At 38.6% G+C, this 26,287-nt stretch overlaps 2 protein-coding genes across 3 annotated transcripts in view; one reads left to right on the top strand and one right to left on the bottom strand.

Annotated features, from left to right (window-relative positions):
* The window catches only part of NUP62CL (nucleoporin 62 C-terminal like), an 85,784-nt gene extending 61,966 nt beyond the window's left edge, over nucleotides 1-23,818 (bottom strand). Inside the window, exon 1 of the mRNA XM_023203052.1 lies at nucleotides 23,651-23,818. The gene's annotated coding sequence lies outside the window, so the exon portion shown is untranslated. The remainder of the gene's footprint in view (nucleotides 1-23,650) is intronic.
* A 170-nt stretch (nucleotides 23,819-23,988) lies between these two features.
* The window catches only part of DNAAF6 (dynein axonemal assembly factor 6), a 40,964-nt gene continuing 38,665 nt past the window's right edge, over nucleotides 23,989-26,287 (top strand). The window contains exons 1-2 of one of the 2 annotated variants that reach the window (XM_026451991.1): nucleotides 24,010-24,066; nucleotides 24,497-24,771. The gene's annotated coding sequence lies outside the window, so the exon portion shown is untranslated. Of the gene's footprint in view, nucleotides 24,067-24,496; nucleotides 24,772-26,287 lie in introns of both variants that reach the window. The other variant, XM_026451990.2, reaches the window with a different exon arrangement.

Raw genomic sequence — 26,287 nt, 5'->3', positions numbered from 1 at the left:
AGAAAGAAAGAAAGAAAGAAAGAAAGAAAGAAAGAAAGAAAGAAAGAGAAAGAAAGAAAGAAAGAAACTCTTGGCAAAGAAAGAGAAGTTATAAAGAACCAAGCAAAAATTTTAGAATGAAAAATTTGTAATAGAAGAAATGCAAAGGTTGGTAGAAGAAACCAGTAGTAGAATAGAGGGAGAGTATAGAAATAAAAATCAGTGAACAGGATGATAGAATAATAGAAATTATCCAAACCAAACAACAGGGAAAAATAGACTGAAAAAAAATTAACAGAGCATCAGGTCCTATTGGACTATAACCAAGAACTTAACTTTCATGTCATCAAAGACAAGAAGAGAAAGAGGGTAGCGCTAAAAAGTAAATAATAGCTGATAGAAAAAATAGGTGAAAATGTTCCAAATTTGGAAAGAGGCATAAATGAACAGACTCAAGAAGCAGAGCGAACCCAAAAAGGATAAACACAAAGAAATTTACACAAAGACACATAACAATTAAACTTCTGAAAACTAAAGACAAAGAAAAAACTTGAAAGCAGTAAGAGAAAAATGGCATCTCACCAAGAGAGAAAAGACTACTTGAATGACAGAGGATTTCTCATCAGAAAGCAGGAAAGCAAGAAAGAAGTAGCCCAATACTTTTCAAGCGCTGAAAGAACTGTCAACTCAGAGCAAACGAAAATATCCTCCGGAAAAAAGAGAGGAAATCAAGGCATTGAGAGATGAAGGAAAGCTCAGAAAATCTGTTGCCAATAGACTACCGTAAAAATAGCCCCAGCTACTCGGGAGGCTGAGGCAGGAGAATGGCGTGAACCTGGGAGGCAGAGCTTGCAGTGAGCCGAGATCGCACCACTGCACTCCAGCCTGGGCGACACAGTGAGCCTGTGGCAATTAAATTAAAACAGAAAGGAAGTTATAAAAGAAGGAATCTTGGGACCTCGGGAAGTGAAAAACAACAAATAAAAGCAAACATATGGGTAAATATAATAGGCTTTCCTTCTTACCTTCAGTTTTCTTAATTATGTTTAAAAGCTGAAGCAAAAATTATAAACCTATCTGATATGGCTCTAAATATATGTAGAGGAAATATTTAAGACAATTACATTACAAATGGAGAAGGGTTAAGGGACATACAGGGAGGAACAATTTTTAGACTTCACTCAAACTGGTAAAACAGCAATGCCAGTAGACTGTATATAATATCTAGGGTGACCGTAAAAGCTATACAAAAAGATACTCTCAAAAACACTATAGACAAATCAAAATGGAATTCTAAAAAACGTTCAAATAACCAATAGGAAGGCAGAAATGGAAAACAGAGAAATGAAAATCATAATTTAAAAAATGACAGATATAAGCCCTAATACAGCAATACAATAATTATCATACATGTAAATAGCCTATATATGCCAATTAAAAATTGGTACAGGGAATTAAAAACACAACTCAACTATATGTTGTCTGTAAGAAAGTCACTTCAAAAGTAATGATATAGGCAAGTTAAGAGTAAAAAGATAGGAAAAAAATATACCATGCAACATTAAACAAAAGAGAGTAGGGAGTAGATATATTATTAGCAGACAAAATAGACTTCAGAACAAAGAAAATTACCATAGACAGAGGAGGATATTTACACAATGATAAGGGGGCCAATCCTCTAAAAAGTCTTAGTAATCATATGTGTATGAACCAAACAACAGAGCTTCCAAATACGTAAAGCAAAAACTGATGAAACTTACAGAGAAATTCACTATTACACAGTTAGAGATTTCAATACCCCTCTCTTACCAACCGATAGAACTTATCAGAAAATTGGCAAGGATACAGAAGAACTCAAAAGCATCATGAACCTTCAGGATCTAATTGACATTTATAGAACACTTCACCCAAAAAAGCAGAATACACATACTTTTTGTTTTTAAAAATCAATTTATTGGGTATATTTAATATATTCAACCTAATGTTATGGGATACATACAAATAATAAAAGTTACTATAGTTAAGCAAATTAACATACCCATCATCTTACATAATTATCCATTTTTTGTGTAACAGCAAAAATCTACTCAGTTTTGCAGATACTCTTAATACAGCACAATTTTGTTAACTACAATCCTCATGATGTTATATATTAGATCTCTAGACTTGTTCATCCTACATATCTACTACTTTAAAAAAATGTCAATAGCATTTGGGGTACGAGTGGTTTTTGGTTACATGGATGAATTATATAGTAGTAAAAAATACACATACTTTTCGAGCTGGGCATGGTGGCTCACTCCTGTAATTCCAGCACTTTGGGAGCCAACGTGGGCAGATCACTTGAGGTCAGGAGTTCGAGACCAGCCTGGCCAATATGGTGAAACCCTGTCTCTACTAAAAATACAAAAATTAGCCGGGCATGGTGGTGCATACCTGTAATCTCAGCCACTTGGGAGGCTGAAGCTGGAGAATCGCTTGAACGTGGGAGGTGGAAGTTGCAGATCATGCCACTGAACTCCAGTCTGGGTGACAGAGCTAGACTCTGTCTCAAAAAACAAAACAAAACAAAACAAGAAAAAGAATACACATACTTTTCAAGTACCCATGAAAGAAATACCAAGATAGATCATATATTTAGCCATAAAACAAACATCGACAAATTTAAAAGAATTAAAATGATACAGAGTGCATTCTCCAACTACAATTGAATTGAACTAGAAAGATAACAGGAAAATCTTCAAACATTTGGAAACTGAACACTTCTAAATAACACATGGGTCAGAGAGGAAGTCTCAAGAGAAATTTAAAAATACACCAAAGTGAATGAAAATGAAAATACATCCTATCAAAATTTGTGAGACACAAAGCAGTACAGACAGGGAAAGTTATAGCATTAAATGCACACATTAGAAAAGAAGAAAAGTCTAATCAATAATTTAAGTTCCCAACGGAAGAACCAAGAAATAAAATAGCAAAATAAGTGCAAAGCAAACAGAAAGAAAAGAGCAAAAACTCAGTAAAATTAAAAACGAAAACAATAAAAAAATCAATCGTACAAAGAGCTGATTCTTTTATTCATTTATTTATTTATTTATTTATTTATTTAGAGATGAATTCTGGCTTTGTCGCCCAGGCTGGAGGGCAGTGGTACAATCTCGGCTCACTGCAACCTCTGCCTCCCAGGTTCAAGCAATTCTCCTGCCTCAGTCTCCCGAGTAGCTGGGATTACAGGCGCGCACCACCATGCCCCGCTAACTTTTGTATTTTTAGTAGAGATGGTGTTTCGCTATGTTGGCCAGGCTGGTCTTGAACGCCTGACCTCAGGTGATCTGCTCACCTCAGCCTCCCAAAGTGCTGGGATTACAGACGTGAGCCACTGCACCCGGCCAAGAGCTGATTTTTGGGAAGATCTATAAAATTAACAATTCTAGTAAGACTGACAATAAAAGAGGGAAAACACAAATTACCAATATCAGGAATGAAACAGGGGATATCATGACATACCTAGCAGACATCAAAAGAATACTATGCCCATGAATTTAATAATTTAGAAGAAATGGACCAACTTCTCAAAAAACATAAACTACCACAATTCGTCAATATGAGAAACATCATTTGACTGGCCCTATGACAATTAAGGAATTTGAATTCATAAATGTGAAAACTCCCAAAAATCAATCTCCGGGTTGGGATGATTTCATTGGAAAATTCTACCAAATGTTTAAAGAATTTCTTTCAGAAAATAAAACAGGAGAACTCATTTTATGAAGCTAGTGTTACTCAGTGACCAAAACCAGACAGACAATAGAAAAAAGAAAACTGCAGACCAATATCCTTCATGAACATAAATGCAAGAATTCTTAATGAAATAATAGCAAATATAATTCAACAATATATAAAAGAACTATATACCATGACAAGTGGGATGTATTTCAGAGGTGCAAGGTTGTTACAATATTTAGGGCCAGTTGATGTAATTCACTGTATTAGCAGGATGATGAAAACAAATCACATGACCATATCAATTGACACAGAAAAAGCATTTGAAAAAATTCAACACCCAGTCATGGTAAAAACTCCCCGCCACCCCACTAAAAAAACTGGAATACAGAGAGGGGAATTTCCTTAACTTGATAAAGAACACCAACAAAAAACTGCAGCTAAGACTATGCTTAATAGTGAAAGACTGAATGTTTTCCCCCTAAGATCAATAACAAGGCAACCTGCTCTCACCACTCTTATTCAAAACAGTGCTGGAAGTTCTAGCTATTGCATTAAGGCAAGAAAAAAAAAAGGCAACCAGATTGGAAAGGGAGAAATGAAACTATCTATATTTGCAAGTGACATAATTATCTACGTAGAAAAATCATAAGAAATTTACAAAAAATCTCCTAGAATAAATGAGTTCTCCAATGTTTCAGGATACAAGATAGACATACAAAATCGACTGTATTTCTATATACTAGTGATGAAAAGCAAACACTATATCATCTACAATCTCTAAAAAAAGAGAAATACCTAGGTATAAGTTTAAAAATAGAAAAAATCACAAACAGCATTCTATCTTTTGTAAAATCATATTATCCACTGACATTACTCAAATCCTCATGCAGAAAGGACCCATATAATACATTGCTATTTTGGATGCTTTTTTTCTCACTAAAAAAAGACATGAACAGATAAGATATACAGATGACAAATAAGCACAGGAAAAGATGCTCAACATCATTAACTATCAGAGAAACTGTAAATTAAAACTATAATTATGATATCACTATCTATAAAAATGGCTAAAATAAAAAATAGTAGTAATATCAAATGATAGTGAAGATACAGAGAAACTAGATCTTGTATACATTGCTGGTGGGTATCTAAAATGGTACCGCTAACATGGAAAAGTTTGGCAGTTTCTTATAAAACTGAATATGCAACTACCATATGACCCAGACATTCCACTCCTGGGTATTTATCCCAGAGTAATGAAGACTTATATTCATGAAAAAAATCAGTACACAAATATTCATAGCAGCTTTATTCATAATAGCCAAAAAGTAGAAAAAATACAAGTATCTATTCATAGATAATATTTTTTAAAAAACTGTAATACATCCATACAATACAATAGTATGCAACAATAAAAAAAAACAAGCAGGTCAGGTACAGTGGCCCATGCCTGTAATCCCAGCACTTTGGAAAGCCAAGGCAGGAGGATTGCTTAAGCTCAAGAGTTTGAGACCATACTGGACAACATGGTGAAACCCTGTCCCTACAAATAGTAATAATAATAATACAAAAAAATTAGCCAGGTGTGGTGATGCACGTCTATGGTCCCAGCTACTCAGGAGGCTGAGGTGGAAGAATCACTTGAGCCTGGGAGGTCGAGGCTGCAGTAAGCCATGATGGTGCCACTGCACTCCAGCCAGAGCGAGAGTGAGACCCTGTCTCAATAAGAAAGAAAGAAAGAGAGAGAGAGACAGAGAGAGAGAGAGACAGAGAGAGAGAGAGGAAAGAAGGAAGGAAGGAAGGAAGGAAGGAAGGAAGGAAGGAAGGAAGGAAGGATACACACAACAATCTGGATGAATCTCCAGAAAATTATGCTGAGTGAAAAAAGGCATTCCCAAAAGATTATATAGTATATGGTCCAGTGTATATAACATTTTATTAACTGCATTTTGGTTTAGCAAGATCCTGAATGTCTTCTTATTAATGGTGAATACAGGTTAAATGTATTTTACTGAAACCTAATTGGAAACTGGTTACCCATGTATAGTATATATATAGCATATAAGATGTCTCCACTAGCCAAAATATTTTAGCAAGAACATACCATTTCCCAATCATGCCATATAACTGACTTATTACATCATATAATATTCTCTAAAATAATATAATATACCCTAAATATATGCTTTCCTGTTCTATTGTTCCTCCTGATAAATTTCATTTCAGAAGTTTTAAGAGAGGAAGAAAAACAATCAGCAGATTGTGAACAAGAAATACTTGTAAAACATAAGATTAAACAATTGAACAAAACATTTCAGGGTAACTCTGATTACTATATGCCAATTTGTCTAGACTACTGGTTCTCAGGAGTTTGTTGCTTTTTCCAAAACAAAGATTGATTTGTTCTAAACCTAAAACTATAAGCCAGAAGGGGCACTTTGTATTTAATTTCTGCTATATTCATCAATAACACTAACCTCCAACGAGAGAAGTGACCACATTTGGATTTGAATCAATCAACTAAGAATCTCAAAACCAATCTTGAATACTGTCCTTCTCCGTTAGAGAGCAGAGCTCAAACCTTACTTGTGGACTGTCTGCCAAGGATGAAAGGAGCTATTGGTTGTACAGCAGTTGTGCCACTAGATGCCTAAGTAGCAGGAATAAGGGGTAAGCCTACAAATGCTGTTGGCTGAACTGCATGCCTCATGGAAACAATATTTAGACTGGTGCTCCCAGTCTGAGGTGTGCCTCCACCGATGAATGAAAAACCTGAGTAGCAGAGGAGGGAGCAGAGCCAAAAGCAAAAGGAGTGGATGCTGTCACCTCATGTGACAGGGTATTGCTAGTTACAGCATTAGTAAGGGTGCTGGCACCTACCCCTAAAATCCCTGTAATCACTGTAGGTTGTGTGGAAGCAGTGTTGCCCAACTTTTTTTTTTTTTTTTTAATTGTTGTGGGTGTAGTAGGTGTATAACTTTACAGTTACATGAGATATTTTGATACAGGCACATTCTAAACAGAAAAAAAGGACACAAAAATCAACATAATAGTTATCTGACATATTAAAAGGCAACTAGATAACACGGCTCCTGTCAAATGAAGTTTTAAATGTGAAGGTTTTGTTCTATAGGTTATTTCATCTCAATACAGGAAGATAACCAGATATTAATATAGGAATACATGTACAGAGCTCCATATTTCTCATTCATAGATAAAGGTTACCTAATTTGATCCACCTTAAGGGGAAAAACATGTTAAAATGTTTTAATGGGGAAAGAGTAGTTCAGAAAATTTTGTCTTCTGTGGAGACAAAAGGACTTGTATGGCTGGGCACGGTGGCTCACACCTGTAATCCTAGCAGTTTGGGAGGCCAAGGCAGGTGGACCACAAGGTCAGGAGTTTGAGACCAGCCTGGCCAAGATGGTGAAACCCCATCTCTACTAAAAATACAAAAATTAGCCAGGCACAGTAGCGCACGCCTGTAATCCCAGCTACTCAGGAGGCTGAGGCAGGAGAATCGCTTGAACTCGGGAGGCGCATGTTGCAGTGATCCAAGATCGCGCCACTGCAATCCAGCCTAGCAACAGAGTGAGACTCCATCTCAAAAAAAAGGACTTATACTTCCTCTTTCTGCCAGTCCAGCACTTTATTAAACAACATAAGTTTTTGTTTTAGACATTAAATCAAACGACACGCATCTCTTTAAAAGAATTTTTAGAGATTTTTAATGTTTTTTCCACACTAACCAAACTTCAGAAAAGTTTAGAAATTTTTAAATGTATTTCATGACCCATGACAAAATACTTCAATATTTAAATTAATCCTCCTAAGAAAGATTATTTAGCATTCAATTACAAGTTATTAGATAACTGTAACAGGATAAAGGAGAATTCCAGAGGTAATACCCTTGCTTTCACCAGGTTCTCAGGTGCTACTAAAAGACATGAGGCTATCAGTGCTACGAAAAACCAAATGGATTTACCTAAAAAGGCATAAAATGAGTATCTCCTTTAAAATTCTGAGATGCATAAAGGAAAACTATATAATGAGTTCATTACAATGACCAATAGAAAAATATCTCTCTAAAGAGTCACTTATTCAGCAAGTAGCCTAATTTCAAGATGATACATTTCCAAAATTCAGTGAGTACTCCTCCTATGGTTCACATAAAATGAAGGGAGACCACAGATCAGAATTCAGTGTGCCTTGTGCCTCAAATCTGAGATGCCTTCAATTTGGTAGACTACCTTGGGAATGAAAAGCATAATTCCAAATAGATTTTTATTTTCGAGACAGCATCTCACTCTGTCACCCAGGCTGGAGTGCAGTGGTGCAATCATGGCTCACTGCAGCCTCGATGTCCAGGCTCAGGCAACCCTCCCACCTCAACCTGCTGAGTAGCTGGGACTATAGGCACATACTACCACACATGGCTAATTTTTTGTATTTTTTGTAGAGATGGAGTTTTGCCATGTTACCCAGGCCAGTCTCAAACTCCTGTGCTCAAGCAACCCGCCTGCTTCAGCCTCTCAAAGTACTGGGATTACAAGTGTGAACCACTGTGCCCGGCCACAAATAGTTGATTTAGAAATAACATACCATTTCTTTACCCAGTTTGTCTCTCAGAGACAGTTACCTTTGTATCCACTAAAAAAATCAGAAACTGTATTGCTCTTACACTAAGGAAAATCCAGTTGCTACTGGGGCAGGAGTTGACACAACCAGTGTTCCAAAAATGAATCCTGTAGTCTGTGTAGCTGGAGCTGGATGTGAATAAGCCAGTGGAAGATGAAGATGTACTTGTAACTGTTTGGGACAAAACCCTCAAATTTAATCCTCCTATACCAGATGTAGAGAAAATAAACCCTGTAGTGGAAGTAGTCGCTGCTGTTTTCGCAGAGCCAAAAAATGAACCCATCTGTAAAGTTCCTCCAAAATTAAACCTGCTCATGACTCCAAACCCTAAAAGAGGATAAGAGAAGAATGGGAAAAAAAATTAGAGCTCTCAATGAGACCTCAAAGAAAAGATGGTGGACATAAGCCACGCTGGAGTTGCTCCCTCGTACTCCAAACTTCTAGAAATACCAGTTTACTGGAAGCATTTCCCTTGAAAACTGGCATAAGACAGGGATGCCCTCTCTCACCACTCCTATTCAACATAGTGTTGGAAGTTCTGGGTTAGGGCAATCAGGCAAGGGAAAGAAATAAAGGGTATTCAATTAGGAAAAGAGGAAGTCAAATTGTACCTGTTTGCAGATGACATGATTGTATATTTAGAAAACCCCATCATCTCAGCCCAAGATCTCCTTAAGCTGATAAGCAACTTCAGCAAAGTCTCAGGATACAAAATCAATGTGAAAAAGTCACTAGCATTCTTATACACCAATAACAAACAAACAGAGAGCCAAATCATGAGTGAACTCCCCTTCACAATTGCTACTAAGAGAATAAAATACCTAGGAATATAACTTACAATGGATGTGAAGGAGCTCTTCAAGGAGAACTACAAACCACTGCTCAATGAAATAAAAGAGGACACAAACAAATGGAAGAACATTCCATACTCATGGATAGGAAGAATCAATATGGTGAAAATGGTCATACTGCCCAAGGTAATTTATAGATTCAATGCCATCCCCAATGACTTTCTTCACAGGATTGGAAAAAACTACTTTAAACTTCATATGCAACCAAAAAAGAGCCTGCATTGCCAAGACAGTCCTAAGTAAAAAGAACAAAGCTGGAGGCATCACGCTACCTGACTTCAAACTATACTACAAGGCTACAGTAACCAAAACAGCATGGTACTGGTACCAAAACAGAGATATAGACTAATGGAACAGAACAGAGCCCTCAGAAATAATACCACACATCTACAACCATCTGATCTTTGACAAACCGGACAAAAACAAGAAATGGGGAAAAGATTCCCTGTTTAATAAATGGTGCTGGGAAAATTGGCTAGCCATAAGTAGAAAGCTGAAACTGGATCCCTTCCTTACACCTTATACAAAAATTAATTCAAGATGGATTAGAGACTTAAATGTTAGGCCTAAAACCATAAAAACCTTAGAAGAAAACCTAGGCAATACCATTCAGGACATAGGCATAGGCAGGGACTTCATGTCTAAAACACCAAAAGCAATGGCAACAAAAGCCAAAATTGACAAATGGGATCCAATTAAACTAAAGAGCTTCTGCACAGCAAAAGAAACCCAGAGTGAACAGGCAACCTACAGAATGGGAGAAAATTTTTGCAATCTACTCATCTGACAAAGAGCTAATATCCAGAACCTACAAAGAACTCAAACAAATAGACAAGAAAAAAACAAACAACCCCATCAAAAAGTAGGCAAAGGAAATGAACAGACACTTCTCAAAAGAAGACATTTATGCAGCCAACAGACACAGGAAAAAATGCTCATCATCACTAGCCATCAGAGAAATGCAAATCAAAACCACAATGAGATACCATCTCACACCAATTAGAATGGCAATCATTAAAAAGTCAGGAAACAACAGATGCTGGAGAGGATGTGGAGAAAAAGGAACACTTTTACACTGTTGGTGGGACTGTACACTAGTTCAACCATTGTGGAAGACAGTGTGGTGATTCCTCAAGGATCTAGAACTAGAAATACCATTTGACCCAGCCATCCCATTATTGGGCATGTACCCAAAAGATTATAAATCATGCTGCTATAAAGACACATGCACACGTATGTTTATTGTGGCACTATTCACAATAGCAAAGACTTGGAACCAACCCAAATGTCCACCAATGACAGACTGGATTAAGAAAATGTGGCACATATACACCATGGAATACTATGCAGTCATAAAAAAGGATGAGTTCATGTCCTTTGTAGGGACATGGATGCAGCTGGAAACCATCATTCTCAGCAAACTATCACAAGAACAGAAAACCAAACACTACATGTTCTCACTCATCAGTGGGAGCTGAACAATGAGAACACTTGGACACAGGAAGGGGAACAACATACACTGGGGCCTGTTGTGGGGTGGGGGGGAGAGGGAGGGATAGCATTAGGAGATATACCTAATGTAAATGACGAGTTAATGGGTGCAGCACATCAACATGTCATATGTATACATATGTAACAAACCTGCATGTTGTGCACATGTACCCTAGAACTTAAAGAATAATAAAAAATAAAAAAAGAAATACCAGTTTACCATCATTTAATAAAAACTTTTTTTTAAATACAAAGCAAAGTTTTTCCAGAAAGAAGGACAATTTTCCAAGTGTCAGACAGAAAGGGAATTCATACCCATGAGCAGAAGTTAATGTTGCTTAGCCCAAGGTGATACCTTGAATGAGATACACGCCTTAATAGCTGGAAATACAATGCTGAATTTGGGGTATGATTTAAGGCTACCTGGTAAGACCACAGGCTCCTGAATCAGCAGAGACCTAGCGAAGTTAAATCTGGGAAACATCTACAGGAAGATGGAAAAGACAATAGAGACATGTGAGAATCCCAAACTGCTACAGAAGATATGCATAGATGGCTCAAATTCAATTTATCTTTATTTGTGATATAGAAACTTCGAGATAAGATGTTATCATAAAAACTGGTTAGGAGTTGATAAAACCTTCAAGGTCCAGGCAGGTTGCCCATGACATTACTCAAAAGGGACATCTCCACTTCCTAGGTCACATATAGTCATAAAAAGCCCTCAGAAGATTAACTCACAGACAAGAAATGCAAAACATCTAAGTAAATCATCTTTAGACCTAAGAAAATAAGAGAATTCTTATCCAAGAAATTAGAGATAAAAGCACAATCTGAATAGCACATCAAAATATATGTTTGATATGTTCAAAGAGTTCAAGAAAGAAATAGCATCCATAAAACTAAGTGAATGTGAAAAAGAACCAAGAGGAAATCCAAGAAACGCATATCAGTATTAGAAATAAAAATGCTCAAACGACAGATTTAAATAATAGACTACACAGTTGAAGAGAAAAAAATAGCAAATTAGAAGAGAGAACAGAAAAAAATCTGCCAGTACTAGAGGGTAGATAAAAATAAATAAATAAAAAAGATGCAAAGGGGAGAGAATTAAGAGATAAGGAGAAAAAGAAGCTCCAATATATATCCAGAAGGAACGGAGAATGAAAAAATAGAATGGAAGAGGCAGTATTCAAAGAGTTGATAAGTGAATTTCCTAGAAGTGAAGAAAAATTAGTTCTCAGATTAAAAAAGCCACCAAATACAAGCAGGCAATCCCTCCTCACCACCATACAAACACACATACCCGTTATATACAATATATTGAAACCTTATAGAGAAAAAATTCTCATAGTTATCAGAGAGAAAAAAAATCAAATTTACCTAATAAGGAGCAACAACTAGATTGATAGCAAACTCCTCATTAGCAATAATAAACATTAGAAAACAGTGGGAAAATATCTTAAAATGTTAAGGGAAAAATCATTGTGAACTTATAATTCTATCCCAGTCAAAATTAATAAAATGAGATGACTAAAAATTAGTTTTTAACACAGTAGCTCTGAAAGGCAATTCTAACAAATCAGTTTCAAAAATATTTCATTAAAGCTAAGAGTAGCATTACTTTATGCATCACTAAGAAAGGAAGGGAGAAAAAGCACCAACCTGTCATAATTCCTTATTATTTAATTTTTAAACACTTTTTGAAAGAGCTCTTTTCATTGTAGACATATATTTTAATCAAACATGCATACATTAGAAAAACGTGTAAGCAAAGTAACTTGGTTAATGTATCTCTAAAATTCACATTGAGTCCAATTTTCTTTTCTTTTTTTTTTTTTGATGTGGGGGAACGGTCCCCCTCAGTTACCCAGGCTGGAGTGCAGTGGTGCAATCTCAGCTCACTACAACCTCTGCGTCCCGAGTTCAAGCGATTCTCCTGCCTCAGTCTCCTGAGTGGCTGGGACTACAGGCGTGTGCCACCATGCCTGGCTAATTTTTGTATTTTTAGTAGAGACTAGGTTTCACTATGTTGAACAGGCTGGTCTCAAACTCCTGACCTCAGATGATCCGCCCGCCTCAGCCTCCCAAAGTGTTGGGATTATAGGCATGAGCCACCGTGCCAGCCCCCAATTGTCAACATAAATTTCTTGATAACGTCTATGCCACCAGGAGCACTGTTAAAGCAGCATTTTAAAAAATAACTTAGAACTAAAAGCCATTTTTGCTATGCTCTTAAGTCAGCTTTGCAAATATGTAGACTAGCTTCCTTTTGTCTCCCATTTCAGCATATTGATAACTAAATCTGATTTTCTATCTCTTCCATTCTCTCCCCACAACCACTATTTTCTAAGAGTTGAAGGTGATCCTCCATTGCCTCAGGGATTTTTCACTTCAGTCATCCATTGTGAAAGTTTTGATCCTAAAGATTTTGATATTATCTGTGCATGCAGGAACAACTATCATGTCACAACTGCCACCTGGCCAAAAGATACCATTCAACTGTTAGACTTGCCTCCATTTCAGAGATGTTAAGATTTCAAAAAAATGTACCTCTTTAATGGCTGAGATACAGCATCTTAAATACTGTTAGTGTCATGGGTATAAGGGAAAACTTTACCAAGAGTAACTGTGAAGGACAACATTTATCTGAATGTGTTAGTTACAATATGCTTATTTTTAAGTCTTATACACATCTTAAAACTTTTTAAATGCGAGCTCCAAATGGTGATTTCAACTGTAACAACTCAATCCTGGAAGGCACAGAAAGGGAGGCATTATGAACTTAGAATACGAGCATTTGCTGTGTTTAGTTTTATATTCCCAAGTGTACCACTTTCCTGAGGTTACAAGTGCTATGTTGTTATAAATTATGATAATATTATTATAGGTTTTATAACATAATTATTTATGTATTATATGTTTTAATATACATGATGATAATATAAATATTGATAGAAAAAATTAATTGTTGTCAAACCATAGTGGGTGTTTATCCTGTAAAGGAAATTGACAGACACTTCCAGATTTAGGTACTGTCATCAATGTCATATTGCAGACAAAAATAAAGTTTTCTGGTAGCCATCAAAAGGTGGATTTTTTTCCCTATGCCCTTGCATTTATGGAATTTCTGTTCTTTTGGAAATAATTTAAGAATCTTCCTATTAAATGTAGCACATACCTTTAATTTTTTTGTGCCTTAGAAATTTGAAAAATAAAACAAAAAAATCACTTTTTGCACTAAAAGTACATTTTTGTCACTAAAAATTTGGAATTAAAGATACTTGCCCTTCCATCTCATTTAGATCTTAAAATCTTTCATATCTTTAGCTTTTTTATTTTTTAATCTATTTTGCTTGACCAGTTTCTGACAAAGGTGTTTAAAAGCCTCCAATTATTACGAATTGTAAATTTCTCCCTATAATCCCATTGCTTTTTCCTTTATATATTTCTTTTATTTGTTTATTTGTTTGTTTTGAGATGGAGTTTCACTCTTGTTGTCCAGGCTGGAGTGTAACGGCACAAGTTCGGCTCACTGCAACCTCCTGCAACCTCCGCCTCCCAGGTTCAAGCGATTCTCCTGCCTCCGCCTCCCAAGTACCTGGGATTACAGGTAAGTGCCACCACGCTTGGCTAATTTTTTTTTTTTTTTTTTTTGTATTTTTAATAGAGACGGGGTTTCACCATGTTGATCAGGCTGGTCTCAAACTCCTGACCTCAGGCGATCCACCCACCTCAGCCTCCCCAAGTGCTGGGATTACAGGCCTGAGCCACCACACCCGGCCTCCTTTATATATTTCAAGACTGTATTGTTAGGGGCCTATATGAAGTTCACAGTCGACAGACTCTTGGTAAATTTTCTTTCCTTTATCAGTGTGAAGTAACTAATTATTACTAAACTGCCTTAAATCATATTTTGTCTGACACTGATGTTGCCTCACCATTTTTCTTTAGGTTGGTATTGGCCTAGTGTATCTTTTTCTATTCCCTTGTTTTCAACCTTTCTGGGTCATTTTAAATGTGTTTTTTGTAAGTAGCATAGCCGAAATATTTTAAATTCAATCTGACAGTCTCTTAGTGAGTTTAACTTACATTTATTGTGACTACTGACACTACTGAATTTTTCTTCCGTCTTACTTTGTGTTTTTTATTTGCCAGGCATTATATATATTTTATCTTTTTTCTGCATATTGGATTGATGAGATTTTCTTTATTCTCTTAATTTTTCCCAGGTGTGGAAGTTACATATTCTATTAATTCGTATGCATTCTCTTGAATTATTTCTTTTAACACATACTTAAATTTATAATTTTTAAAACAAAGTCTGAAATTAATCAGTATTCCCTATCCTTTTTTAACAAACAGGAACTTAGCACACTTTAGCTTCCCTATGCATATCATTACTTTATTAAAAAATAGGAAACAGCTCTGTACTCCCTATCTGTGGCAATCAATAGGAATCCTCTATCTCTGCCTTGTTGGGTTTCTCCAGACGACCTCTCTTCCTCTTCTAAGTAACCTCTCCTTATCCACACTGCCTAACTACAGGAGCTTAAAGCTGACAAAACTACAGCTTTGTATGTTGAGCCCAGCTTAGTCTCTCTTGGGTGACTCAATGCAAGCACACATATTCAAAGAAAGAAATACTAGATGATAAAGGCCCTCAGCAGAAAGCCCGCTAGGCCCCCAAAAATCATCAGAGCTCACTGGAAGGGCTACTAGAAATGAGCAGAATGTTCCCTACCTGGCAGTCCAATCTAAATGGGGCTTACTGCATTAACTAAATGGCTGGAGAGAAAGAAAACAACTGAATGAGTGTTGATGCCCACTAGACTGTTCTAGTCATTTAAATGCATTTGAAGCCTCGGTTTCCTCACTTCTAAAATTCTCACGGTTCCATTAAGTAAGTAACCAAAATATTATTTTAAAAATAAGTTTGCAAAGGACTCTTCACATATATTACCTTGTCTAATTTAATTTTATGTAAAGTGCTATGTGAAAGCTTTCCAAAATATAATGCTGGGGTTATCCTCACTGCTGGTGAAGAACCAGCAAATCAAAGATAATTATAGAGCACTATTGAGAGGTGAAGCCAGCTCGGATTCTGGGTCCGGTGGGGACTTGGAGAACTTTTGTGTCTAGCTAAAGGATTGTAAATGCACCAATCAGCACTCTGTGTCTAGCTAAAGGTTTGTAAATGCACCAATCAGCACTCTGTAAAAACGCACCAATCAGTGCTCTGTGTCTAGCTAATTGGGTGGGGACCTGGAGAACTTTTCTGTCTAAAGGATTGTAAATGCACCAATCAGCACTCTGTGTCTAAAGGTTTGTAAACACATCAATCAGCACTCTAAAAACACACCAGTCAGCCTCTGTGTCTAGCTAAAGGTTTGTAAATGCACCAATCAGCACTCTATAAAATGGAACAATCAGCAGGATGTGGGCGGGGCCAAATAAGGGACTAAAAGCTGGCCACCAGAGCCAGCAGCAGCAACCCACTCGGGTCCCCTTCCATGCTGTGGAAGCTTTGTTGTTTCACTCTTAGCAATAAATCTTGCTGCTGCTGGCTCTTTGGGTCCGCACTACCTTTTTGAGGTGTAACACTCACCTCGAAGGTCCGCGGCTTTACTCCTGAAGCCAGCGAGACCACGAACCCACCGGGAGTAATGAACAACTCCGGACGTGCCACCTTTATGAGCTGTAACACTCACTGCAGAGGTCTGCAGCTTCACTCCCGAAGCCAGCGAGACCACAAACCCACCAGGAGGAATGAATAACTCCCGACACGCCGCCTTTAAGAGCTGTAACACTCACTATGAGGGTCTGCGACTTCACTCCTGAAGTCAGCAAGACCACGAACTCACCATAAGGAGGAAACTCTGGACACATCCGAACATCTGAAGGAACAGTCTCCAGACGCACCATCTTTAAGAACTATAACACTGACCGTGAGGGTCCGCAGTTTCACGCTTGAAGTCAGGGAGACCAGGAATCCACCGGAAGGAACCAATTCTGGACACACTATCAGCTGACCCAGAGAGTGAACATAAACTGGATTTCAAACTATAATTTTAAAAAATTACTATTCATCTAGCTCATGTATCAGCATGCAAATTATCTGCTCTGTGTACTACCTACTGTTATTTATTGATTCTGGGAGTGTTCTCGGTAGTAGGAAACCTGATCTAGAATCAATAAATGATGGTAGGTCATTTCAGGACACACCATTTTACCACTAAAGTTCTAGACTCTCTTATGAAATATAAAGGGAAAAAGATAAAAGGAAGCGCTTACTGAAACTGAAATCCCTTACCTTCATTACCTAACAACAAACCAAAAAGGTATTTTGATCTCCATTCTATAGCTGAGGAAGCAGATGCTCTGAGACACTAACTTTCCTGGGGTCAAGCAACTAGTAAGTGAAGGAACCGGACACAATTCTTCTATTTTAATACTAGCTTAAGCAACACATCATTAGGAAGATAAATCTACTGTGTGTCAAAAGGCAGAAACAAAATCAGTTCAAGCCTGGGTACCTATTATAAGCCATTTCAGCATAATGTTTAAGGATTTCTGTCTCAAAAGTATAAATGATTTTGAGAGTAATGATTAATTCCCCTATATTTACTTTGAGAAATGACTGTCAAGAGGTGACTGGCACAGAAGCTTAGCCACATAATTTATTAAAAATTGTTCCTAGTTTCTTAGAAGCAAATAGACTATTCTTCTTTAGAGGCAACATTTTCCCTAAACTGCCTAGTTACTTGAAAATCATCAAGTTCCACGAAGGCACTCAACCTTCTCAAGAACATCATGACTGAGAGATCTGGCCTGAAAATTCACATATGATTAGTCATGTTATAAAACCATTTCTATAAATAGCAACCTCTGGCAATACATATGATTGTTTAACACATCATTAATTAGAGAGGCAGAGACGCAAAGGAAGTACAAATTCACAGAAGAAACCCCTTGCACCACCAAGATAAAAAGTCTTCCAGAAAAAGTACTCAAGAAGAAAGTAGAAAAATCTAAGCCTGAAAGCACAGTAATGACCCTATTTGTCAGTAATAGTTATGCATGCCAACTCTGGAAGTAAAAACTGAATTACTAATGTCTTACTCTAAATGTTTCTGTTCCCAGAGAGAAATTGACAGGGAGAGGTGAAGTTGGTTTCAAGTTCATATCAAACATCTTAAACAGTATAATTTGCTGATTATCTTTCATATTAAGTTCTTTTTTCCCCCTTCATACTATAGCTTCTCAAAGCCTTAAGGTCAGAATATAATTTTAAGACCTAGAAAAAGTTTTTATTTTAATCCCAAAATGAGGATCAATTCTTCAAATGTTAAAAGAGTGGTATTGCTGAAGACTGTAAATTGCTCATTTTCAGTAAGAGACTTTAGCAGTTACAAAATTGGAAAAGGAAAAACCAGGGGTGAGTGGGACCAAAGCCAGAAAGAATCAAGAGAGGGAGAATCAGACCGAGCATGGTGACCGACGGCTATAATCCCAGCACTTTGGGAGGCCAAGGTGAACAGATCATAAGGTCAGGAGTTCGAGACCAGCCTGAGCAACATGGTAAAACTCCATCTCTACTAAAAATACAAAAATTAGTCAGGCATGGTGGTGAGTGCCTGTAATCCCAGCTACTCAGGAGGCTGAGGCAGGAGAATCACTTGAACCTGGGAGGCAGAGGTTGCAGTGAGCCGAGATCGTGCCACCGCACTCCATCCTGGACAATAGAGCGAGATTCTGTCTCAAAAAAAAAAAAAAAAAAATAAGAGAGAGAGAGAGAGAATCTTGGAGGAGCTGAGAAGGACCCAAGGGATAACAGAGTGTATGTGTGGGCATGAAGACCTAGGAAGAGGTATGGCTGCTTGGAAAGGGGGTGGAGGAATGCAAGAGAGGGCAGGGAATAGCGGAGGGTAGGTGAGGGGAGGCGAGAGAGTAAAACACTTGAAAGAACTAGCTAAGGAAACTAACTGGTGAATAGCAGTCAAATGCAAAAGACAGCCTCAAAGGTATGCTCATATTTATAAGAATCTTCCCCAAAACTCTGGAAAAGTAGAACAAAAAAACCCTCAAAAAACAAAAAACTGGAGAATTCTGAAGAATGATAATCATAAAAACCTTTTACAAACATACAAGTAAGAAAAGCTGTCATATAAAGACCTCAAAAACTATTATTTACAAGGAAAAACAGATCTGGCTAATATAACTTAAAGTTTATTTTTTAATAGGATGTTCGCTTTTTTCATGGCCTCACTCCACAGAAAATAAAGCAATTAAACATATGCTTCTGAAAAAATAAGCATAATTCTTATGTTTCTAATTTTTAGTTTTTTAATTGTGGTAAAATACATATAATACTTGCCATTTTACCCATTTTAAAGCATACAATTTTGGTAATATGAGATACACTCATGATGTTATTCAACTGTCACAACTATCTATTGACAAAAATTATTCATCATCCTGAACAGAAACTCTGTACCTACTGAACACTAACTCCCTTTTTCTCCATCTTTCAGCCCCTGGTAACCTCTATTTTACTTTCTGTCTATGAATTACTCTATTCTAGGTACCTCATGCAAGTGGAATCATAACAATATTTGCGTGATTTATATGAATCTTATCTGTATATTTAAAACAACCTAAATGTCCAACAGCAATAAGGGAATGGAGATTTTTTTAAAAGTGATTTAGTCATATATTGGAATACTATATAGCAATAAAAAATAACTTTATTTGCATTTAAAAATCTCAAAAACACTGCTGACCAAAAAAAAAAAAAAAAAAGGCTGCTGGGCCAAGCACAGTGGCTACACCTGTAATCCCAGCACTTCGGGAGGCTAAGGCAGGAGGATCACTTGAGCCCAGGAGTTCAAGAACAGCCTGGGCAACACAGTGAGACCTTGTCTCTACAAAAAAAATTAAAAATTAGCCAAGCACGGTGATGCGCACCTGTAGACCTGTGGTCCCACCTACTCCAGAGGCTGAGGTGGGAGGATCACTTGGGCCCAAGAGGTGGAGGTTGCAATGAGCCAAGATCACGTGGCTGCACTCCAGCCTGGGCAGCAGAATGAGACCCTGTCTCAAAAAAGAAAAACAAAACTGCAGAATAATAAATTATACCATTTATATAAATCTTAAAGACACACAAAACAATACATTACAAACTATTTATGGCCGCATGTCAGGGCACTTATAAATATAGATTGGAAAAATATGTACCAACTTTGGAAAAGTATCTCTGGGATGGGAAGGAAATGAGATTGGGACGAGGTATAAAGAGATAGCTGTAATGTTTTAGTTCTTTAAAAAGATCAACACCTTAAAGAAAATGTGGCAAAATTATAACAATTGTTAAATCTTCGGTAGATACATGGATGATGGTGCATAAATCTATTTTTCTGTTTGAAATATTTCTTAATTTTAAAGAAGTAATGTTTTAGAATGACAGAAAATAAGACTATATGTGTGCTTTGAAAATGGAGATATGTTTATATAGACTAATTGTAGCTTTTATTCTCCCAGCCAGCTTAATTGGCTCCTTTATAAAAATTGTTTAAATTATAAATTAATATACACTCGTATAATCTTTGAAAAAGATATTCATAAAGTATCAGTGTGAGTGTTACTATGGCACTTGAACCTATGTGAAGCTGCTGTGATTCACATATTTTTTAAAGTAAGTCATTTAAAAAATGTCTATACTTAGTAAAAAAAAGTAAATTCAGGCTGGTCTGAGTACAGTGGTATTTATTAACACAACTAATTAATCACAACCAGTTACAGAGTTCTTTGTTCCTTCTCCACTCCCATGGCTTCACTTGACTGTCTTTAAAAAAAAAAAAATAGAACATTCATGACGGGGCCCAGTGGCTCATGCCTGCAATCCCAGCACTTTGGGAGACTGAGGCAGGTGGATTGCTTGAGCCCAGGAGTTCGAAACCAGCAATGGGGAATGTGGTGAAACTCAGTCCCTACCAAAAAAGAAAAAAAAAATTAGCCAGGTATGGTAACATGTGCCTATAGTCCCAGCTACTTGTAGCCCCAGAAGTTGAGGCTGCAGTGAGCTGTGATCATACCACTGCACTCCAGCTGGGGCGACAGAGCAGACCCTGTCTCAAAAAAAACAAACAAAAAAAAAAGTTAAAAAGTATATTCAACCTAACTCATATGTATAAAGGACACCAGGGCTGATCACTGCCTGCTCTAGCACATAGAAATCTTGATTGTCAAATTCATACATCCAAAAGGGGCAAAAACTCCCAGCTCAGGTCCAGATCTAGATCTGGCCTTCCTGTTAGGCTTCCTATTGAGCTCACTGTTACGTAAGACACAAGTTATAGAAATGATTTTAAATAACCCAAGACATCATGGAATAACTATATTAGCACATCTCCCTTTACTTTTTTTTTTTTTTTTTTTTTTTGAGACAGGGTCTTGTTCTGTCACCCAGGCTGGAGTGCAGTGGCGTAATCACAGCTCACTGCAGCCTCAACCTCCCATGCTCAAGCAATCCTCCCACCTCAGCCTCCTGAGTAGCTGGGACCACAGGTACATGGCACCAAGCCTGACTACTTTTTAAATATTTTTTATAGAGATGGGGGCTCCCTATGTTACCCAGGCTGGTCTTGAACTCCTGGGTTCAAGTGATTCTTCTGCCTCAGCCTCCCAAAGTGCTGGGATTACAGGTGTGAGCCATCGCACCTGGCTACATCTCTCTTTTCAAAGCACACATAGTGTCTTATTTTCTGTTGTTGGTTAGTTAGGCTAAGTAAATTATAGCCAACTCACTCTATGAAATATTAGGTTGCTGTTAATAATGCAAAAGATAAAGACTATCACAACATGGAAAAAAATTTCCAAAACAGTATTAAATAAAAATAACAAAAAAGTACACGAAAAAGGATCACAATCATGTAAAAACATAGGTACATATGGATAAAGATAGGAGGGGAACAGAATTATCAGTTATATTATGGTAGCAGAATTGAGTGAGATTTTTCATCTTCAATTTCTTTCAATGTTGCATTAATAAATTATTTAACCAATGTTTTAAAACACTCTATATATTATAAAATAATTAGCTAAACTATATCCATTTTTCATAGCTATAAATCCACAGAAACCTTTGGGTGTAGTCTAAAAAATATTTTAGATCTCTCAAGTTTCATTACTTTAAAACCGAACTAGGAGTCAAATTCAGTTGTCTCTGCTTACTAACAGCACGGTCCTGGGAAAGTCACAGAACCTCTCTAATCCTTGTGTTCCTCAGCCTCTAAGCTTCTGTATTTCCGACATTGTTTAGGGAAGACAACTGCTTAAAGATTAATCTCAGATCCTGGACCCATCCCCCACCCCGCTACTTCCTCTACCTGGGGAAAACAAACAGTTCTTAGTATTGGACGCCACCTTGCCAGAGACAGATGAAACCTTGAAGAGTTTATTATATCCCTAAAGATAAATAACATTTGTTCCTCAAGAAGAAAACTAATATTCACTGAACACCTGTGCACCTGACACTGTACCAAGTATTTCATATATGCTATATTGTATACCTTCCTGGGTCCCACTAGACCACAGAACCAATTTCTGGAGGGAGCCAGGGCAATCTGCATTTTAAATAAATTCTTTATTTCAATAAATCTTAAATAAAGTGCACACACAAGTTTGGAAACTAAAGATCTAGGGACAAATCATTAGAGGGTTGTGGTGTACATTTTTTAAAACGTAATGGAAATTATCAGAGTATATTGCAGGTAGTAAATGTTAAGTGTTGTTTCTGTAAAAATGGTTGTCGGTTATATATTGTCTACATGTGTACTAGGTCACAATATAAAATTTGTTTCTTACTGTTGGTCACAGTCAAAAGGTCTGAAAAACACCGGCTGAGCATTACAGACTTAGAATAATGCACAATGAGGCAGAATAAAAACAAAAAAGCAAGAAAAAGGAGATGGCATAATATCTATAATTTAAGCTCCACAAGTATCTAAAGAATTAGCAAAATGTAAGACACCTAAACTCTGATCATTCACAGTAATAAGGGGAATTAAGGTATTGGTAATTTGGCTAAAAGGCCAATAACGTTGCTTTAGCCAATAACCTTATTCTATCCCCACTTTTTGTTTACCGTAGATAATAACAAGTAGAATGGACAAATTAATCAAACTTCACTATCCCCTATGCCAGATGGGATGGTCGTTAAGAAATGCATGGTATAAAGAAAGAAGGGAAGCAGTTTAGTTCATTTATAATCAAATTCCAATACCTGAATAACCAAAAGTAACCATTCATTAAAACCATCTGTGGGGTCCTACTATTGATCATGGCTAATCAGTCCTAAGTACTCTAAATATTTATTACGCCATCCCCCTGCCGCCCCTTTGTTTAAAACCAAGCCACGGAATTTATGGGAAACTAGAGTAACAACTCTATCTCTAAGTGAACTTAAGACAACCAGATTCCGTAGCAGTGGCAAGCGAGCGGCGCGCCTGCTTTTCTCCACTCCGAGGCGGGAAAAGCAGAGCTCCCGGAGCCGCGATTTTCCCTAGAGTGGGAGCGACGCGTAGCTCAAGCCAGTGCCCCACAGGAACCAGGTGGCAGTTGACCAGGTGCTCCCCCGGGAACTTGGGACCCGGAAGGCTTGCCCACAGAGGAGAATAAAACGCGATCCCACCTGCACACATACAAACACACGATCGCACGCGCCAAGCCAGGACGGAAGCACAATACGTGTTTCTGTCGCGTGGGGGAGACGTGAAAGGCGGGGGGCGTGGAGGACGGTAGCAAAACCTTCTCAACCCCCGGCCCACTGCCCCTACCCTTCTGCCCCCGCCTCACCAGACTGGCTGGAGATCGAGTCCTCAGATCGGGAATTCACGCGCGGGAAAAGCGTAAAAGAGAGCGAAGCGTGCTGACGAACGGGACAAATGAAAACCCCACAAACTTACCTTAGTGGCAGCCGCCGCCGCTCGCTGTCCGGCCCTGAACTATGCGAGCAAGCCTCCGAGACTGCGTAGCCGCCAGAGGGGAGGGTCCGGACCTGCTCGAGCCGGAAAGAACCGGCCTCCTCTGTGGGCAGGTTCCCGCTGAAGTGAAGCTAACGCAGACTGAGGCTTAAAAGGGGTCGACCTGGTTAACTAGAAAGGGCGACCAGTGACCCTGACCTGGACGCGCTCGGATTGGTCGATTCCAGTGTTGGCTCAGATGAGACTCTTCTATGATTGGCCAGAAAAGTCAAGCGGGAAGCCGGAGGTTGGCAGGTGGGGGGCGGGAACAAAACAAAGTTGTTACCCTAGCAACAGAGAGACGCCGCGCTCTCCACAGTCTTTTCGGAGCCTAGCCAGAGACCGGAAAACTGACCAAGGTGAGGAAACTCGAACCTTAGGAGGGGGAAAGACAGGGTCCTCAGATGCCGTGGCTATCAGAAAAACTAGGGAAAACTCTAGATATTCATAAATCTGAGAGATACCCCAAAAAGCCACAAGTTGGACAAGGTAGAGGAGACCCGTTCCCTAAATCCCGCTATCCTAGACTCTAGAAGCAGGACGCTGCTTTAACAAAACTCGGTTTTATAGGATGTGAGTGAGAGATGGGTTCTGATTGACTGTCAGAAGCCAAAAATGAACATCTGAAGGTTTCTCAACTGGTCTTCTCTCAACTCTCACATGCACTTACTGATTCTCCCTTCCCGTTAATAATGACTAATTTGGGAATGTAAACCATATTCTCTTATAGGAGGATCTGGGTGCTCCAAACTGGAGCAGCCACTGTACCCGTCTGTTTTACATGTGCAGGCACGATTTATCCTGGCCTAGCATGCCTTGGTTAGGAAATGTTTTGGGGGATATAACACTTCAGACTGGAAAAAAAAAGGCCCCAGTACTCACTATGTGAATAATGTCCTTTGTGCGACAACTTGAACGCTGTGGCCTGAGAGTTCCAGTGTTGCTTGGTTAGATAAGCTGAGGAGTGAGACGTGGTCAGACTTTCACTTGGTGGGCCCGAGTGTACTGTGCAGAGACTACTTGTACCTACAAAACCTACTACTCGCCAAGGGCTGATTGGGAAAGTATTACATGTCGTTTGACTGTAACTGTCAAAAGATGAGGAAGTATGACAAAAAAAATTAAATCTGAGTGAAGGGAGAGAACCTAGTTTGACCAGAGAGGGAGGAGTCATCACTCCTTAAAAGCTTCTTGTGATAAGGATTCAGAACAGAGACTGTATTTCTAAAGAAATAAAAAAAAGGCGGGGCGCGGTGGCTCAAGCCTGTAATCCCAGCACTTTGGGAGGCCAAGACGGGCGGATCACGAGGTCAAGAGATCGAGACCATCCTGGCTAACCCGGTGAAACCCCGTCTCTACTAAAAAATACAAAAAACTAGCTGGGCGAGGTGGCGGGCGCCTGTAGTCCCAGCTACTCGGGAGGCTGAGGCGGGAGAATGGCGTAAACCCGGGAGGCGGAGCTTGCAGTGAGCTGAGATCCGGCCACTGCACTCCAGCCTGGGCGACAGAGCGAGACTCCATCTCAAAAAACAAAAACAAAAACAAAAAAAAAAAAAAAAAAAGAAATTAAAAAAAATAGGACTCGGGGAGAAAATTTAAAGCACAGCAAGAAAATTTGCCAGGCCAAGCACGGTGGCTCCTGCCTGTAATCCCAGCACTTTGGGAGGAGGAGGTGGGCAGATCACTTGAGGTCAGGAGTTCAAGACCAGCCTGGGCAATATGGCGAAACCTGGTCTCCACTAAAAACATAAAAATTAACTGGGTGTGTTGGCGCCTGCCTGCCTGGATGCTGAGGTGGGAGAATCACCTGAGCCCTGGAGGTCGAGGCTGCAGTGAGCTGTGATGGCGGCACTGCACTCTAACCTGGGCGACAGTGAGACGTGGTCTCAAAAACAAAAGAGGTCTCATATTCCACCTATATCTAAAAAGAAGTCCCTCCAACTTCCTTTTAGATAGAGATGGAGTATGAGACTTCAGATAGATAAACAAAGAGGAAAAAATATTAAGTGTATTAAGTTTGTCTGAAATGTACTATATAGCATTCGATAGTTCAGGATGGGTCCTACAGAAACCAAGGATTTGCCTCTCCATATAAAAACTAATTTTTTTGTAATCTCAGCACTTTGAGACTCCTAAGCGAGGGATCGCTTGAGCTCAGGAGTTCGAGACCTATCTGGGCAACACGGTGAAGCCCCATCTCTACAAGTAATAACAAAAATTAGCTGGCAAAACCCCGTCTCTACAAATAATACAAAAATTAGCCGGGCGCACTGGCGCAGCCTGTAGTCCCAGCCACTTGGGAGGTTTGAGGCGGGAAGATTACTTGAGCCAGGGAGGTCGAGGCTGCAGTGAGCGGAGATCGCACCACTGCACTTCAGCCTGGTCTACAGCAAGATCCTGTCTCCAAAAAAAAGAAAAACAAAATAAAAACAAAAACAGGCCGGGCGCGGTGGCTCACGCCTGTAATCCCAGCACTTTGGGAGGCCGAGACGGGCGGATCACGAGGTCAGGAGATCGAGATTATCCTGGCTAACATGGTGAAACCCCGTCTCTACTAAAAAATACAAAAAACTAGCTGGG

Source organism: Piliocolobus tephrosceles, chromosome 12 (genome assembly GCF_002776525.5).
Source record: "Piliocolobus tephrosceles isolate RC106 chromosome 12, ASM277652v3, whole genome shotgun sequence".
In the NCBI taxonomy this organism is placed as follows: domain Eukaryota; kingdom Metazoa; phylum Chordata; class Mammalia; order Primates; family Cercopithecidae; genus Piliocolobus; species Piliocolobus tephrosceles.
This window is presented reverse-complemented; position numbering and strand designations above follow the sequence as displayed.